The sequence below is a fragment of the Lissotriton helveticus genome, chromosome 3_2 (genome assembly GCF_964261635.1).
Source record: "Lissotriton helveticus chromosome 3_2, aLisHel1.1, whole genome shotgun sequence".
NCBI lineage: Eukaryota > Metazoa > Chordata > Amphibia > Caudata > Salamandridae > Lissotriton > Lissotriton helveticus.
Window position 1 is genome coordinate 118976222 of NC_136062.1, and position 15692 is coordinate 118991913.

General features: G+C 43.1%; 1 long non-coding RNA gene across 1 annotated transcript in view; it reads right to left on the bottom strand.

Moving 5' to 3' along the window:
• Positions 1 to 9342: 9342 nt before the first annotated feature.
• Positions 9343 to 15692, bottom strand: part of LOC144826233 (uncharacterized) — an 88558-nt gene continuing 82208 nt past the window's right edge. Inside the window, exon 3 of the long non-coding RNA XR_013609723.1 lies at positions 9343 to 11056. This is a non-coding gene — a long non-coding RNA (uncharacterized LOC144826233). The remainder of the gene's footprint in view (positions 11057 to 15692) is intronic.

Below are 15692 nucleotides of genomic sequence, written 5' to 3' on the forward strand. Positions count from 1 at the left end.
TGTGCAGCCTCTCATGTACCTGCTGTGCCACCTGCCCTGGACCCTGGCCCTGTTGCTCTGCTGTGTTGTACTCTGTCTGCTTTTACCACCTACGCCACATCCGCAAAATCAGCAGACTTCTCTCCCAAGAAGCCCTTGTGCAGGTCACTCTGGGACTAGTTATATCTCGCATCGACTATGCGAATTCCCTATACGTGGGCATACCAGCATATCAACTACAACGCTTCCAGCTCATTCAGAATCAGGCAGCCAGACTGATTTATGGTCTTGCAAAATTTAGCCACACCAAACCTCTCCTTAAGAACCTTCATTGGCTCCCAGTTGCCCAGCGCAGCCTCTTCAAACTTGGCTGCCTGATCCACAAAGCTCTTTCCTCTCAGGGACCCTCTTTCATCCCCTCTCTTTTACACCAACATGCTCCTCTAAGTGTTCTCCGCTCCTCCAATTCCAATCTTCTTACCTCCTGCTCTTTCAGGTGTAAGAAACATGGAGGCTTGAGATTTTCTACCCAGGCTCCTCTCTTCTGGAACTCTCTCCCCCCCTGCACTCCGCCTGCTTCCTTCTTACACTCTCTTTAGAAAGTCACTTAAAACTTGGCTCTTCTCGTTGGCTCACAACTAGTTCACCTTGCTCTGTACCACTCAGCCCTCCCACCCCAGCGCCAAGAAACTGTAGGTGTAGGTGCGCTTTACAAGTCCCATTTATCATATCATATCATATCTCACCTGTGCAGCCTCTCATGTACCTGCTGTGCCGCCTGCCCTGGATACTGGCCTTGTTGCTCTGCTGTGTTGTACTCTCCCCTGTCCCATGGACATTGGCCCTGTTGCTCTGCTGGGTTGTACTCTCACCTGTGCAGCCTCTCATGTACCTGATGTGCCACCTGCCCTGGACACTCGCCCTGTTGCTCTGCTGTGTTGGACTGTCACCTGTGCCATGGACACTGGCCCTGTTGCTCTGCTGTGTTGTACTCTCACCTGTGCAGCCTCTCATGTACTTGCTGTGCCACCTGCCATGGACACTGGTCCTGTTGCTCTGCTGTGTTGGAGTCTCCCCTGTGCAGCCTCTCATGTACTGGATGTGCCACCTGCTCTGGACACTGGCCCTGTTGCTCTGCTGTGTTGGACTCTCCCCTGTGCCATGGACACTGGCCCTGTTGCTCTGCTGTGTTGTACTCTCACCTGTGCAGCCTCACATGTACCTGCTGTGCCACCTGCCCTGGACACTGGCCCTGCTGCTCTGCTGTGTTGTATTCGCCCCTGTGCTATGGACATTGGCCCTGTTGCTCTGCTGGGTTGTACTCTCACCTTTGCAGCCTCTCATGTACCTGCTGTGACACCTGCCCTGGACACTGGCCCTGTTGCTCTGCTGTGTTCGACTCTCCCCTGTGCCATGGACACTGGCCCTGTTGCTCTGCTGTGTTGTACTCTCCCCTGTGCCATGGGCATTGGCCCTGTTGCTCTGCTGGGTTGTACTCTCACCTGTGCAGCCTGTCATGTACCTGCTGTGCCACCTGCCCTGGACACTGGCCCTGTTGCTCTGTTGTGTTGTACTCTCCCCTGTGCAGCCTCTCATGTACTTGCTGTGCCACCTGCCCTGGACACTGGCCTTCCTGTTTGGAGTTTGCCTGTGCAGATTATCTTGCATATGATCAGCATTTTGTGCCTTGCTCTTGCCTACGATTGTTCTACTGTCACATCTGTGCAATATGTGAATAAAGACAGTTACTCCTGTTGTCTGTTTTGTCAGTGTCCTTGCTGATTAAAGTTATTTTGGTGTGTGCATTTGGTTGCCTGTGCCCCATGCTCTATGTGTCAATTCAACATTGCCAAGATCTTTGCCTGCATCACATTTTTAAACAGGGGTGACATGGTCATCCGACCATTCAGACACTTGACTTGACTTGACTTGACCTGTCATGCAGTTCTATTTTTAGTGGTTTGCTATTGTTGGGTACATTGTTCACATGTCAGGTTGTGGTAAACTGCCAGCACAGGGTGTGATGCTGTGCACAGGTTTGCATGCAGGCTGGGCACTGTCATGATGTATGTGTGTTATTCCTTTATGTGTGCCCAGCTGTGTATGTGTATGGTCATCCTGTGTTGCCGCTTAGTCCTGGTCCCATCGCCTACATGAGATGTGTGCTCTTGGGTAGTAGTCAAGAGGTGTGCAGTGTGAAGGGTGTGACTTTGTAGTGGGTGTGGATGTGTGTGTGCCCCTGGATTGTGAAAGACACACATGTGTCACCCAGGAGTTGTGTGCATGTTGTTTGTATTGTTGTGCCCTGTGGATATGGGGCAACCCTTATGTTGGAATATGTATATATATATATATCTATACTACTATTATAAAGCAAGAACTTTGGACCTTTGAGGCGGGTAAACTCGGGAACCACAGCGCCAATCCACACACCCGATACATCATTGTAATCGTCAGGGTGTGCAGATGGACATAGGCTATATACATTTTAAAAATATACGTTATTTAAAAAATTGACGATATAAAAAAAATAGTCCCTTGCAAGTAGCGCCAGCCGCGACCTGCGTGGTGACATCAGGAGCACAGGAAGGAGCGGCGTGCAGGAGCGGAAGAGGAGCGGCGGACATCAGCGTGGGGAGGAGCGGCGGACAGGCTGGAAGGAGCGGTGAGGAGCGGCGGACAGGCTGGAAGGAGCGGTGAGGAGCGGCGGACAGGCGGTGAGGAGAGGCGGGGAGGAGCGGTTAGCGGCAGGTGAGGTAGGTTATTTATTTGATTGGGGTAGAGTCAGTGCGGGTGTGGCAGAGTCAGCGCGGGTGTGGCAGAGTCAGCTAATAGTAGTATAGATTTATTAAGGAGCGGGGAGCGGCGGATGAGAACATGAGAACATTACAAGTGAGCAAAAAACAAAATGCAAATGTTACATTGTAAATGTACAGGAATTTATATAGCGCAAATCACCAAGCGGTTTCTAAGCGCTTGCTTAGGGAACCCGTCCTGGTATTCCCCTGTGAGATAACCCCGGCAGGGTATCCGCAAGGTGAAAGCCAGGCATCCCGCCGCGAGGGGCCGTTGTGGAGATTAAGCAAGCTATTGCCCAGAGTCGCAGAGTGTGAGCCCGTGAATCGAGTAGGCACCGGAGCGAGAATTGTCGAGTCCATGGACATTTTAGGACTCAAGACCCCACTGAGCCGGGAATTGAACCCTGGTCCCGGGCTGACCTCTGCTTCCAGGTCTGCCTCCTCTAACCAATGAGCCACACTTCTCCACAACAAATGAAGCAAAAGCAAAAATGACAATCGTGTGCCAAAAAAATACAAGAGCTAGCAAACGGTGCATTACAAAAGTGACAATCGTGAGCGTAGCAGACGGTGCATTACAGGAGGAAAAAGTGACGTGTGCAGGTTACAAAAGCATACAAAGTAAACATAGAGTTATAATATTGAAATATATGGAGGAAGGCTCCAGGGGACCCACGGACAACGTTGGGGCGGCGGGGGGCCTGAAGCCTAATTGCTCCCGGACAACGTTGGGGCGGGCTGCTAGTATATATATATAACTATAACTACCTATTGGCGACAGCCAGTAGGTAATATATATGTGAGCAAGGAAACGGAGTTGCCCGAAACGCGTCATGGTGGTGGTGCAGGGCGTTATGGAATAAAACATCAATTATATGCACCGCAATCTGGGTCTGCGTCCGTTTGTTTATGCAAAGAAAACGAGAAAAACGGACTCTTGAGCATATATATATATATATTACCCACTGGCGGCCGCCAGTGGGTAGTTATAGTTAGGACCTTGTTTCTATTCAAAAAGCATTTGTTTGTTTTCATTTTGAAAATAATAATTGTATATTTTAAATAAATTATTAAATATATTTGATTATATTAGTATTATTATTTAATTGAATTAATGTTTACTGTTTAAATGTAAATATATTTAAAACTCGATATTTTAGATAACTATATTAGTGACAACACTATTTATTTCTCAATATTTTTGTAATTTTAATTATAAGTATTGGAAGTCAATATTTTTTATGTCGATATTTCTGACTCTATATTTTGTCTGTGAACACTGAAGACACCTGATCTAAGCCTATTAGGACCCAATGTGTGTTTAATAGAATCTTCCACTTACTTCTGGGAGCAACTTCTTCCTCAGGATTCTCCTCGAATGTCAAAATGTAGTTGAGGAAATATGCTTTCAAATGTGGCATTTCATGGCAGGCTCCCCAGGAGTTGATAAGAATGGTTGGGGAGGTGGCAAAGAAAATGTTTGTGCATGCACATTGTTAGACAGGAATAGTATACCTTTAAACCTCTGAGAATGCTAAGCACGTCACAACACTTACAACTGAATAAAATGGCTGCAAAGAGTGAAAGTATATACATATGTATGTCACATAAAAACTGTAAAACATGGGAAAAACAAAAACCGTCCAAATACCTGCATATAAGGTATCCATCCAAATGCAAAACCACTATCACGAAGAACAGAACATGTAGATGTAGAGATCAAAAGTGTTCCAATAACCAATAACAATCGGCTAAAAATGCCCCACAAAACACGGAAGACAGGCTGAGTGGACTATTCCTGTGATGTCAATACCCCAAAACATCATTGGATGAGAAAAATGCTGGAGACAAGCCCTCTACAGTCACGTGAACAGGAGTTGTGTGCTCCACAAAAAACGTTTGGAGTGTGCGCACAGAACTGTTGGGGAAAGGTGCAAAGTTATATAATAGGCTAATAAACTACTAAGCGTTTCCCAATGTGGAACTTCAGTATGTAATTCAACGGTGTTGATCCTCCGACAAGCCCCAATATGCATATTTCCAAAGGTAGGCTTTGTCATTTAATGATGTCAATCCTTCAATAAGTAAGCAATTTCTTGATGAGACTATTCCTCGGATGAATGCTTTGAACAAATGGAGGGACTACGTCACACTGCTCATTGCCACTTTGTAAGGAAGACACGGACAGGCGTCAAGATTGAACAGGGTTTAGTCCAAAAGACCCCAGCCAGAGTCAGACTGAGAAGCAACGTCTACCGCCTTCACCTCCTTGCTTCACTCTCCCATCCATGTAGAATTTTCCTGTGCCACGAATTCTCAATGCCACAGATAGCGTGTGACATCCCAACACCACCGGTATTCAGGGTCTTCTCATTTAATGGGATCAAATTCAGCACAGAGGCTTTTTAGGCACATCTCCTCCCTGTTGGGGGGTTCTCAGATGACAACCTAGTACTGGGTGGTGATTTTTAACATGACATTAGTATGAACCTTTCCTACTTTGCAGTGTGTAGGGTAAGCACCATCACTGCAAACAGGAATGGCAGAATGAATCTTGTAGACATATGCTGCTTGACCCACTCAAAAGAAGACTAATTCCTTATATTAGAATGTGCATAGGACCCCCTCAAATTATTATTTCCTTATTTCATCTTCATTAGTCAGCTTAGTGATAACAATAGACATTAGCACCTACATTTATTCTGGCAATGCCTCAGTCGTGATGTCACTAACCCTGGAAGACCCATCCCAATGACCAACAAGACTTTTGAAAATGAATGAGGTAGCCTTTCATGCTCTTCACATCAAAAGCAGACTACACAAAGCTGCTGATAATTAAGTTGATGAGAATCTAACAAAGGTGATGCTTTAGGCGATGATTTGGGATGCTGCTAAACTATGTTGATGGGTGTGCTTCACTCCCACAAAGCAGCAATTATATGAAGGGCGCATCTGAAGCAGGCTGACCTGAAAGCAGAGACCCCGAGAAGTGCCCCAGAGACAGATGGGACCCTTTGCAAATTAACTTATTAACTCAAATACGAGACACTATAGATGAGGATAAGATCATATGATCATAACACACTAAGCTGCCCAGTCAATATACTCACTAGTGCCATTGCCCTGTTTTTTACTTGCACATGTTAATGCACCTTGGAAACACCATGGCTACTAGCTGAAGATGGCCGATGATCACACACACCTCTGCTTTTTTTACAGCTATAAAATGATACAAGACGGGCATATGTACTTGCATATTCTGCTGATTTTATGAGACTTTATATATGTTACTTTACTCCAATCACATGTCTGGAGATTTGAATCCCATGTTGGTACACCAGATTTTTCCACCAACCAGATTGTGCACAGTAGGTTATATTTGATTTTTTGGTTGTTTGCTATGGATATGTGTCATCTCATCTAGATACCTCAATAAAGACATTTTAAAAAAGGTAAGAAAATGGAATATAAAGCTACTTGGTCCAGACAGATGTATCTTGATCTCAGAAGGGCAAGAGGGTAACTGAAGACCCTTTTTTCGGAGGAGGTTGTGCGCAAGCTGTCAGATACAAAGCAAGATAATATGAAAATGGCAATAAAGCAGATAGAGGTGTTTAACTCTTTCTACAACCCTTATAGATTAACTCCAACTAAGGGCCTCACTACAATGTCGGTTGGAAAGCATTTCAACCAACTCGGTGTCGGAATCGTTTCCGACCGAATCGGATTCGGGGAGTCCGAATGACCAATTACAATGTTTTTGAACACGGGCGTTCGGTCAGAATTCCATTGACTTCAATGAGAGTCTGTGTTCCGACCAACAACACAGGCTCCCACTGAAGAAAGGGGTGGGTGTTAAAAACCTTGCACCCATGGTGCCTGCCACACTGTGCTTGGTTGTAAAGGAGTGTCCTTTGGGTAGTTCCACGGGCCCCAACCGGAGGCCTCCGGGTGAAGGGGGGCCTGCTATAGGCCCCCAAAGTTGGATTCCGATAGTGATCCGTGTCGGAGAAACTGAGTCAGAAAGGCTGTCCGAATCAGACATCGTAATCGCTCGGTCGGAAATGTGGTCCATAGATTTATCTTGCCTTGAAAAAGTCTCTTTGAGACGAAACACGTGTCGGCGGTGTGAGCTGGAAAGTTTTTTATGTCTATGGATACAAAATAAAGAATTGAAAATCTACTACCCGGTTTGGATCCATAATTTGGAGTCTGATGCTAAATATTGAACATTATATATTAATGAGTGAGAATGAACCCAGAATACAGGATTTTGGATTGATAGATCCATAATACTAGTCCAGGACACTTGATATTAATGAATCTAATTCAATAGTCTTTGTGAGTGCTGTATGGTCTGTTTGTTTTTCTTCTACTATTGATCAATAGCCCTCTGAAATTACAATGCTTAAATGTGACTAGCTTTAGAGGCATTTGCCTGATACTGGTAACTCCTAATCAGGTCGGCTTTGTAAACATCGGCAAGCTGGAGGTAACACTCGTTTATCCTTTAATATAATCAACAGAGCCATGAGCAGTCATGTACAAATGCTTCTTCTCTTGTTCAATACAGAAAAGGAATTTTATAGGGTATATTGGAGTATTTTATGCAAAACCTTGGATAAATCAGGACCAGGACTGAGAAAGCTTTTGTTCATATTGACCAAGTGTAAAAACCAAGTTAAAGGTTTGATCCCACTTCTAAGAATCTATCGTCCCATGTAGTGGAATGAGACAGCACTTCCCTTAATCACTGTTAGTCTCTGACCTCACAAAAAGGCCACTCGTCAGAAATATATATAACAACCAAGAAATTAAGGGACTGGCTGCAAACAATGTCCAAATAAAAATGTCTCTATTTCCAGAAGAGATCCTACGTTTTTGATGGACCCTGCAACATTGGTCCTTGAGTAAATGTAAGAACTGAAAAAAATCATGTCTATTTCAGGAAACCGATTAATTGCTAGTGTTATTGCATTAGTGAAATGTCAGGTAGAAAGCGCCAAAATAATGTTGGAGAGAGACCAATGCAGACACAGAATATTAACAAGTATGTATGTATGTATTCTATGATGCAACCCTAGCTAAAATGCACCAGAGTGCTGTACATGGTCAAACGCAAGCTTAAAGTCAATCAGTAATAGAGAGGAAGCTGGGTTGCGAACATTAATGCATTGTGATGTAGTGTTCTTTAAAGAAGTAAGTCTTCAACTCTTTCCTAAAGTGGATAAACATTGGGCAGTCCTGGTGGAAATGGGGAGGTTGCTCCAGATCCTTGGTGCATAGATCTTAATGGCCTGTTGTCTTGTTTTTTTCCTTTTTACACTTCTTAGTCTGTTGTCTGATTGTGTCGTTGCTGCAGATGTGTTGAGAACCACCAGAGATGGTGAGCTTGTCTGCAAGGAGACAGGGGTTGCTGGTTAAGTTGGCTTTCTAAATGATGCAGCTGGTTTTTTAGTTAGTGTAGTTTTCACTCTGACCTTCTAGTCTATGATGGCAAGATACTGCCATTAGTTGGGGCTTTATTTAAATACCTTTTACAGATTGGAAAAACTAAAAATGTTCAGGATTTGCAGAATAAATTGCATCAAAGATATTTTTATGCCTCACCTAGTATATCTGGACAGAGAAACTTTATCTAGAATACGAAGGCACCTAAAGCAAGCAAGGCTGTGTTCTTTAAAATACCTTTCGGAGGAGTCTAGGAGTCCTCAAAGTTAGCAGGTACAGCTCTACAACACAGCCTGCACCCTCCCAAAAGTCATGAACATCAGGGTCACCTAATTGTCTCTACCATAATTACACTAGTTTATTGGAATGGAGTGGTTTGCACCCATCAGCCAACTAACTATCCTGCACCTCTGTTGCACAGTTCCATAAACTGGATAGATATATTGCCGCCGGGCCTCAGGGATGTCGGCACAAGTGCTGTGTATATCGCCTCGACGAGCTATTAATCACGCTGCTGGCCTCTGAGGTTGTAGGCACAACGCTGTGGAAGTTGTATGAGCATCAATAAACTTGTTTAAAAATAAAAAAATTAAAAAAAACTATCCTTCACCTCTAACACCAATTGTTCGCAATCCAGAATGTTTTACGAGGTATGATGAATAATGGATACTTGTGTTATTCTGCTGGATGTCCCCAACACGAGGTGCACTATACATCAATAGCTCTTTAAAGACAATTGAACAACATGCTCTTGCATTCCACCTGGATCCAACAGATGTGTATAGATTAACAAAACTACTATAAAGAGCATGATAGGAGAAAGTTGGATTTGGAGTAAGTAGAGGTATTATTAAAATGGAGCTTCTAATCATGAAGGACATTTAATTTTGAATGGCAGGAAGAACTTCAGACAGAACTTTCTGAGAACTCATGGGTATTTATTTAGCTGGTAGCAGCGAATGCTTACATCTGTACACAGTAAAAAGAAAAGACATTCAAAGTAATGTCAAGATAGTATCTTACACCAGTGAGATTGAAGGCAATGTTTGGTAGTACTCATACTTTTAAAAAAAACCTTTATTTATCATTTTCAGACAAACATCAAAAAGGCGACAGTATCAGCTTAGAGCACTCTTTACATGGTACAGAAATAGAAATTGCATGCATTGGCATCCTCAGATGCAGATTAGCTTAATATACATTTAGTTGCATAGTTCTAAGGTATAACCCACTCTCCCCTCTCAGCATTCAGCCCGTCCGGGGAATACCAATAGGTCACTGTACAGTCCAAAAGAGAAAAAGGGGCCAGTGACACACATGGCCCAACTGCAGATCAACCATACATACTGTTCGCGGTGTGCACATGTTATACAACAATCTGCTGTGCTATACTTCAGTTGGCTCCCCCTGAGTGACCGGCGATGGAGCCTCCTGGGCATCTTCACTGTGTTCCTGGAGGTATGATATTAGTGGTCTCCAAATATACTTAGGACGGGATGTAGTCGGCAGTAGCTCTGCATAGATTGTTAGTTGGTCTTTACTATAGGTTAAGTTATGTAACCAATCTTTGAATTTGGGACCTCTCCCTCTGCTCCATCTGCAAGCTACCCTCCGCTTGGCCAGAAGTAGGGCCAAAGCAGTGAACTTTCTGCGCGCCTTAAGGTATATCCCAGTAGCGCAAGTAGAGGGGATAGTGGAAGGGCAATGTAATAATTTCAGCTAGCGCCTCCAACACCTCCGGCCAGTAAACGTGGACTTGGGCACAGGACCACACCAAATGCAAAAAGTCAGGTCCCTCTTGATGGCAGTGCATACATCGGTCATCTTCCTGGAGTTTGTATTTACGCAGCAGTGTGGGTGTGTAGTAAGTTCTATGCTAAATTTTAAAGTGATTTATGTGCACTCTGCTGCTAGCTGTGATTCCTGTGGTTTGCGTGCAGCAGTAATTCCATTGTACATCTGTTAAGGGGGATTCCAGGTCTCAATCCCATACGCATCTGGCACCTGACGGCACAGGCGGCCTTTCCAACAGTGTCGCCCGATAGATGAGAGGGGCCATATATCTTTAATGTGGTGTGTAGGACCTCCAACTGGGTAGGCTCATGTGGGAAATTGGGTGTATTGGCCCGTATTTCATGTTTTAGCCTCATGTAAAGGAACACCTCCAAGGGGGTAACTCTGTCAATAGCTCCCATTGGTCTTTAAACCTTCCCTTGTGATACAGGTCACCCAATGTATGCAACCCCCTCTTGTGCAGCATGTCACAACATGCCGCTTCCTGTGTGACTGGGGTGTATGGAAGGTGTACAAACAAAGAAATCCCTTTTCAACTAGAATGACTGTAACCGTGATGGATATACGAGTAAATATTAAAACCTTCTTCAGTTGCGGATCATGTGGTATTGACATACATATAAGCAAGCTATAACATTTATAGTTAATGCAAGGAATTGAGAGAAAATAATTAGTGTTGAGGTAGTTGAGATCCTTTAACAGTGATTCCAAACAAGCAATTTCCTTAAAGGACAATAAACAATAAATAATAATGTGCTTCAATTCCAATTATTTTATTAAAACACTATTGGTTGTGAACCAGATATTTAAAAACCTAATTATTGAAAGCATTTATCAAAATGATTTCATTACCAATTACATCTCTTTGTCTTTATCTGTAAAATTGTATCAAAGGTAAATTGCAAATACAGAAAGATTTTAATACAAGTATTACATGAACAGGAAAACTGTCAAAAACTTTTGATGCAGCATTTCGGCGAGATTTAAGTAGTTCCTCGCCTTCTTCAGGACGAACACATTTTATTTCAGTTTCTCTGGATAACAAAAACACATAATTGCATCACATTGAAAACATATTCCATTTAATATATCATATATTTGAAGCACATTAAACTAAAACTAGCAACTTAATAGAAAAAACCCTAACAAATGTATTAATCACGTACATTAACCTGATTATGCATGCACTGTGACTTTTGCTTTATGACTTCCCAATCATTAGTACAAGCAATGTTTTTCGTGCGTATATCACATGATCCTTGGTAACTCGTATTTATTTATCTATCCATTTGAAGAGGTTAGAACATATGGAAGGTGTGGCAGCAGCACTAGTGGGGAGTAGGGCAGGGCCTTATCCATTACCTTTGTCAAGCGTTTCCAAGCGCTATTGGTGCAGGAGACTGTGAGGTGTGATACCTTTTTGCCTGGGACTTGCGTCCCTCCCTAGCTGGGACGCAAGTGGTGTAGGTGACATGTAGCCTTGCTCAATGGTTAAGTGTGGCATGAAGGGCAGCAGGTAGAGTCAGTATATGGCGTAGTGGGCCTGGGCAATGAGATAGTACAGTTCAATGTCTCGAAACTCAAAGCCCACCCTGGAGAATGGCTGCCTCAAAAGTTTCCAACTCAGCCAGGGTTGCCTGCGGCCCCAGGCCAGCCTGATGCGCAATGCTCGAATCGTGTTAAAACAATTGCACCCTGGGTGGTAGGGTATATTACGAAATAAATAGAGTAGCTTGGAGAGAAATCTCATTTTCGTCAGTACCTCTCTGCCCACCAAGGAGAGTGAGAGGGTGATCCATCGGTCAATTCCATGTGGTAATCGTGTCTATCGCCGCCCCATAATTAGATCTAATCATCTCTTCAGGGTTCCTAGTAATGACGACTCCCAGGTATTTTTTATTTTGTTTTCACACCAGCTTAGCGGATAATCAGGAGCAAATCTAGAAGTATTTGGGGTGAGTGGTCAGTTTTATACCAGTAGGATGACCAAACCTGATAAATTCTCTCAAGATGGGACTGAGACTGAGACTAACGCTGGGATCTCGAAGGTATAGTGTGGAAATCACAAATAATCGCTGTTAGCATAAGCTGAAACCATCTTGTTTGTGGCATCCATTTTGTCAGCTATGTCAGTATTATGAGCGTCAGGAATTGGAAGCAAAAGGCAGGGAGGATAAAAGTTAAGGATTTAAAAACGAAAGTTATGTTGGCTCAAGTCTATGGTCCACCATTCAGGGGTAGTGGAAGAGGTGGACGTGCAGTATATACCCCTGGTGTACCCCCTTTCTCTCGAGCAACTTTGTCTCCTGATCAGTGTGCCTATTGTAAAGAGATTGGACATTGGCGTTCTGAGTGCCCCCTTTTGCAAGGTCAGCAGTATCAACGGGGTAGAGGAAGCATGAGAGGACGCCCAGGGAATTCAGGACAAAGGGGAGGCATAGGAAACCAGATTTGAGGCAGCTGAGCACAACCCAAATTATTCTAATACCTTCGATAGATTAAATCAATATCAAATGTCTGATTATTTAACCAATGGTCTTGAGTATTCTAATTATGCATAGGAATGCCGAGGATGAGGTAAGGAACCGGTTGAGGTGCCAGTGGATCAGAAAGGACCTTATGTTAATGCAAATGTCTTGGGCTCTACTGATCAGAGTCTGGTTGATACAGGAGCTACTCGTAGTGCTCTGTCTAAAAAATTGAATCCTAGGGCTTCCCTGTCTGGCGCAATGATAACATCGATAGAATTCGATGGGACACCTACACTTCCCACTGTCACAGCCACTTGCATTTAGTCTTGATAAATTCACTGCGGCATGTCCATTTTTGCTTTCCCCTAACAGACCAGATCAGATCAGAAAAACTTTATTCCGATGACTTGGTATTCATAAAAGCACAGCAATATAACAAATTAAAATGACAAATGGAGAATAATAATACAATCCATTGGCAATAAACAATTTGCAATAATATAAAATACCAGTTCATACACCAGTTTATACAAAATATTCATACATACAAATTTATAAGCGCTCTGGGATTAGAGATCGTCTGGCGTGCTCAAATGGTAATTCTCAAAAACGTGCTTGTGCGGAATACCAGATCTTCGTCAGCCAGAGTAAGTAACCACAAATAAGCATTGTCCAGGCTAATAGGCATGTTCTTTTTAAAAAAAATTGAATTAAAAGTCACTTAATGTACTTTAAATAATATTTACAAAGAAACAAACAATGTAAGGTAGATTGGTGACTCACACCATCACATGGACAGGGTAGATGGTCGAGATTGGAATGGTAACCAAGAGGAAAACATAATGCAAATTTAACAGTTCCTGCTCTTAGACGAAATAAAAGACTCCTTTCCCACTGACTTATAGGTAGGGTGAGATAGATCGATAGATAGGGGATGCCTATGCTGCTTTATAGTCAAGTAGCTAAAGGCAAGAGATTTTTTAGATTCCATGCCAATCCTTTCTGTATTGTATAGTGAATAAAGTGCACTTCTGAGCTCATTTGTGTGCAATGTTTCAGATGTATTGGGATTGAAGAAGATGCATCTTTTATTAACACTACATAGGCTTTGGTACACTCCAGACAGCCAAGGAATATCTATCCCTTTCTCACACTTAACACAGTTGCTGATAATTTGTCTAGTTAAAGAAGCAGCCCGGTTCTTCCAAATCGATAACCAAAAAAGAGCAGGGCGGGCACTTATAAAGTCTTCGATATCCCTGTGGCAAATGTATTGTGGAGTAGAGATTGGGATGCCTAATAGCTTCCTGCTAATTCTGTTTTCTTCCTGCTGAATACAGGAGCTATTGTCATTACCCCAAACCTCAGCTCCATACGTAGCCACTGGGACACATTGTGATTTGAAAATTTTAAAAATAGCTAAAATAGCACCTGTACTCTTTGGGCGAGGAGGGCTAAGAATTGAATTAATGGCCTTTGAGAACTTGCTCCTGGAGAGAGCCAAATGCTCAGTCCATGAGCCGTTCGCAGCAAAGACCACCCCAACATAGGGGAAGGTGCTAGTACTCGTCAATTTTTGACTGCCCATGGTAATAAAGCTGAGCTGGCATTTCCCAGGGCCACACAACATTATAAAAGATGTTTTTAAATTAATACATAGGTCCAGGCTATCCATATGGTTAACAAAAGTCTGTACCAAGATGCCCAGAGAGTTCGGAGTGCGGCCTACGAGGACCGCATCATCTGCGTATAATAGTAGAGGAAGAGTTTTCCCATTAATTTTGGGGACGTCTTCGGTCGTGTATTTTAACGTTTTATTCAATCCATTAATGTAGATGATAAAAAGGAGGGGGGCCTGGACACATCCCTGTCTGACCCCCCTTCCCACCTTAATGGCTCCAGTGACCTCGTCCCCACAACCAATCCTCACCTGGGCCTGAAGATCTTTGTGAAGGTGCGCTAATAAATTTACCAAAGGCTCGTCCCCTCCATAGGCCAGGAGGAGGATTGACTAGGTCGAAAGCAGAGGACACATCCATAAAGGCCAAATAGACTGGAGAAGCCCGCGCAATGGTGTATTTTCCAATGACCAGGTTAAGATTTAAACACTGTTCGTTGGTGCCAACCTTACTGCGGAAACCTAGTTGACAGGACTCTAAAATACCACTTTCCTCTGACCACTCTAAAATCTTATTATATAATACTCTGCCCAATATTTTTGAAGCATTGTTGATCAGGGAAATAGGCCTGTAACAACTAGGTTGAGAATGGTCCCCCTTTTTAAAAATCGGAACGATAATACTTGTGGCCTAGGTACTAGGTATCAGAGCGTGCATCAAATTATTAAAAACATTCAGGAGGAGAGGTGCCCAAAAATCTGGTTTCCATTTGATTAAAGCTATGGGTGACCCATCAGGGCCAAGGGCTTTCCCCTAACACGCCGGATAACATTGTGGGTATCGATATGCTTAAACATTTCCGTGCTACAATACGTTGTTCCCCAGAAGGTGTGCGTGTTATTTTAAATGATAATAATCCAATGGTTGAGAGGCATTGTCTCATGAAAGAGGATGTTGCTCTGGCATCGTTACCTAGTACTTTGTGGGCTACATCAGATACTGATGTGGGACAAATGGTTATTCCACCAGTATATATTCAAATGAAGGAAGGTGCTTCGTTGCCTCGACTGCGCCAATATAAAATATCTCGGGAAGGCGAAGAAGCATTAAAATATATTGTTCAGGATTTGATCAGAGTGGTGGTTGTGGAAGAAGTCCCTTATAACATTTGTAATAGCCCTATTCTTCCTATTTTGAAAAAAAACACTGACACTAAATTATATAGATTCATCATTGACTTACGAGAAGTCAACAAAATTGTAGTGCCCCAATATTCGGCAGTTTCTGACATCACAACACTTCTTACTATGGTTCCTCCTACTGCAACTACATTTAGTCTCATTGATTTGAAAAATTAATTTACTTATTCATCCTTACAGCCATTATTTGTTATTATTTGTTCGTCTTCACTTTGAATAATCGATCATTCAGATTCTGTAGAGCTCCACAAAGGTATACAGAGATTCCTAGCATTTATAGCCAGACATTGAAAAGGCAGCTTTATTCTTTCCCTGTGCCAAAAGGGGTTGCTCTTATTCAATATGTCGATGACATTTTGTTGGCTGCTGATACCCCTGAAC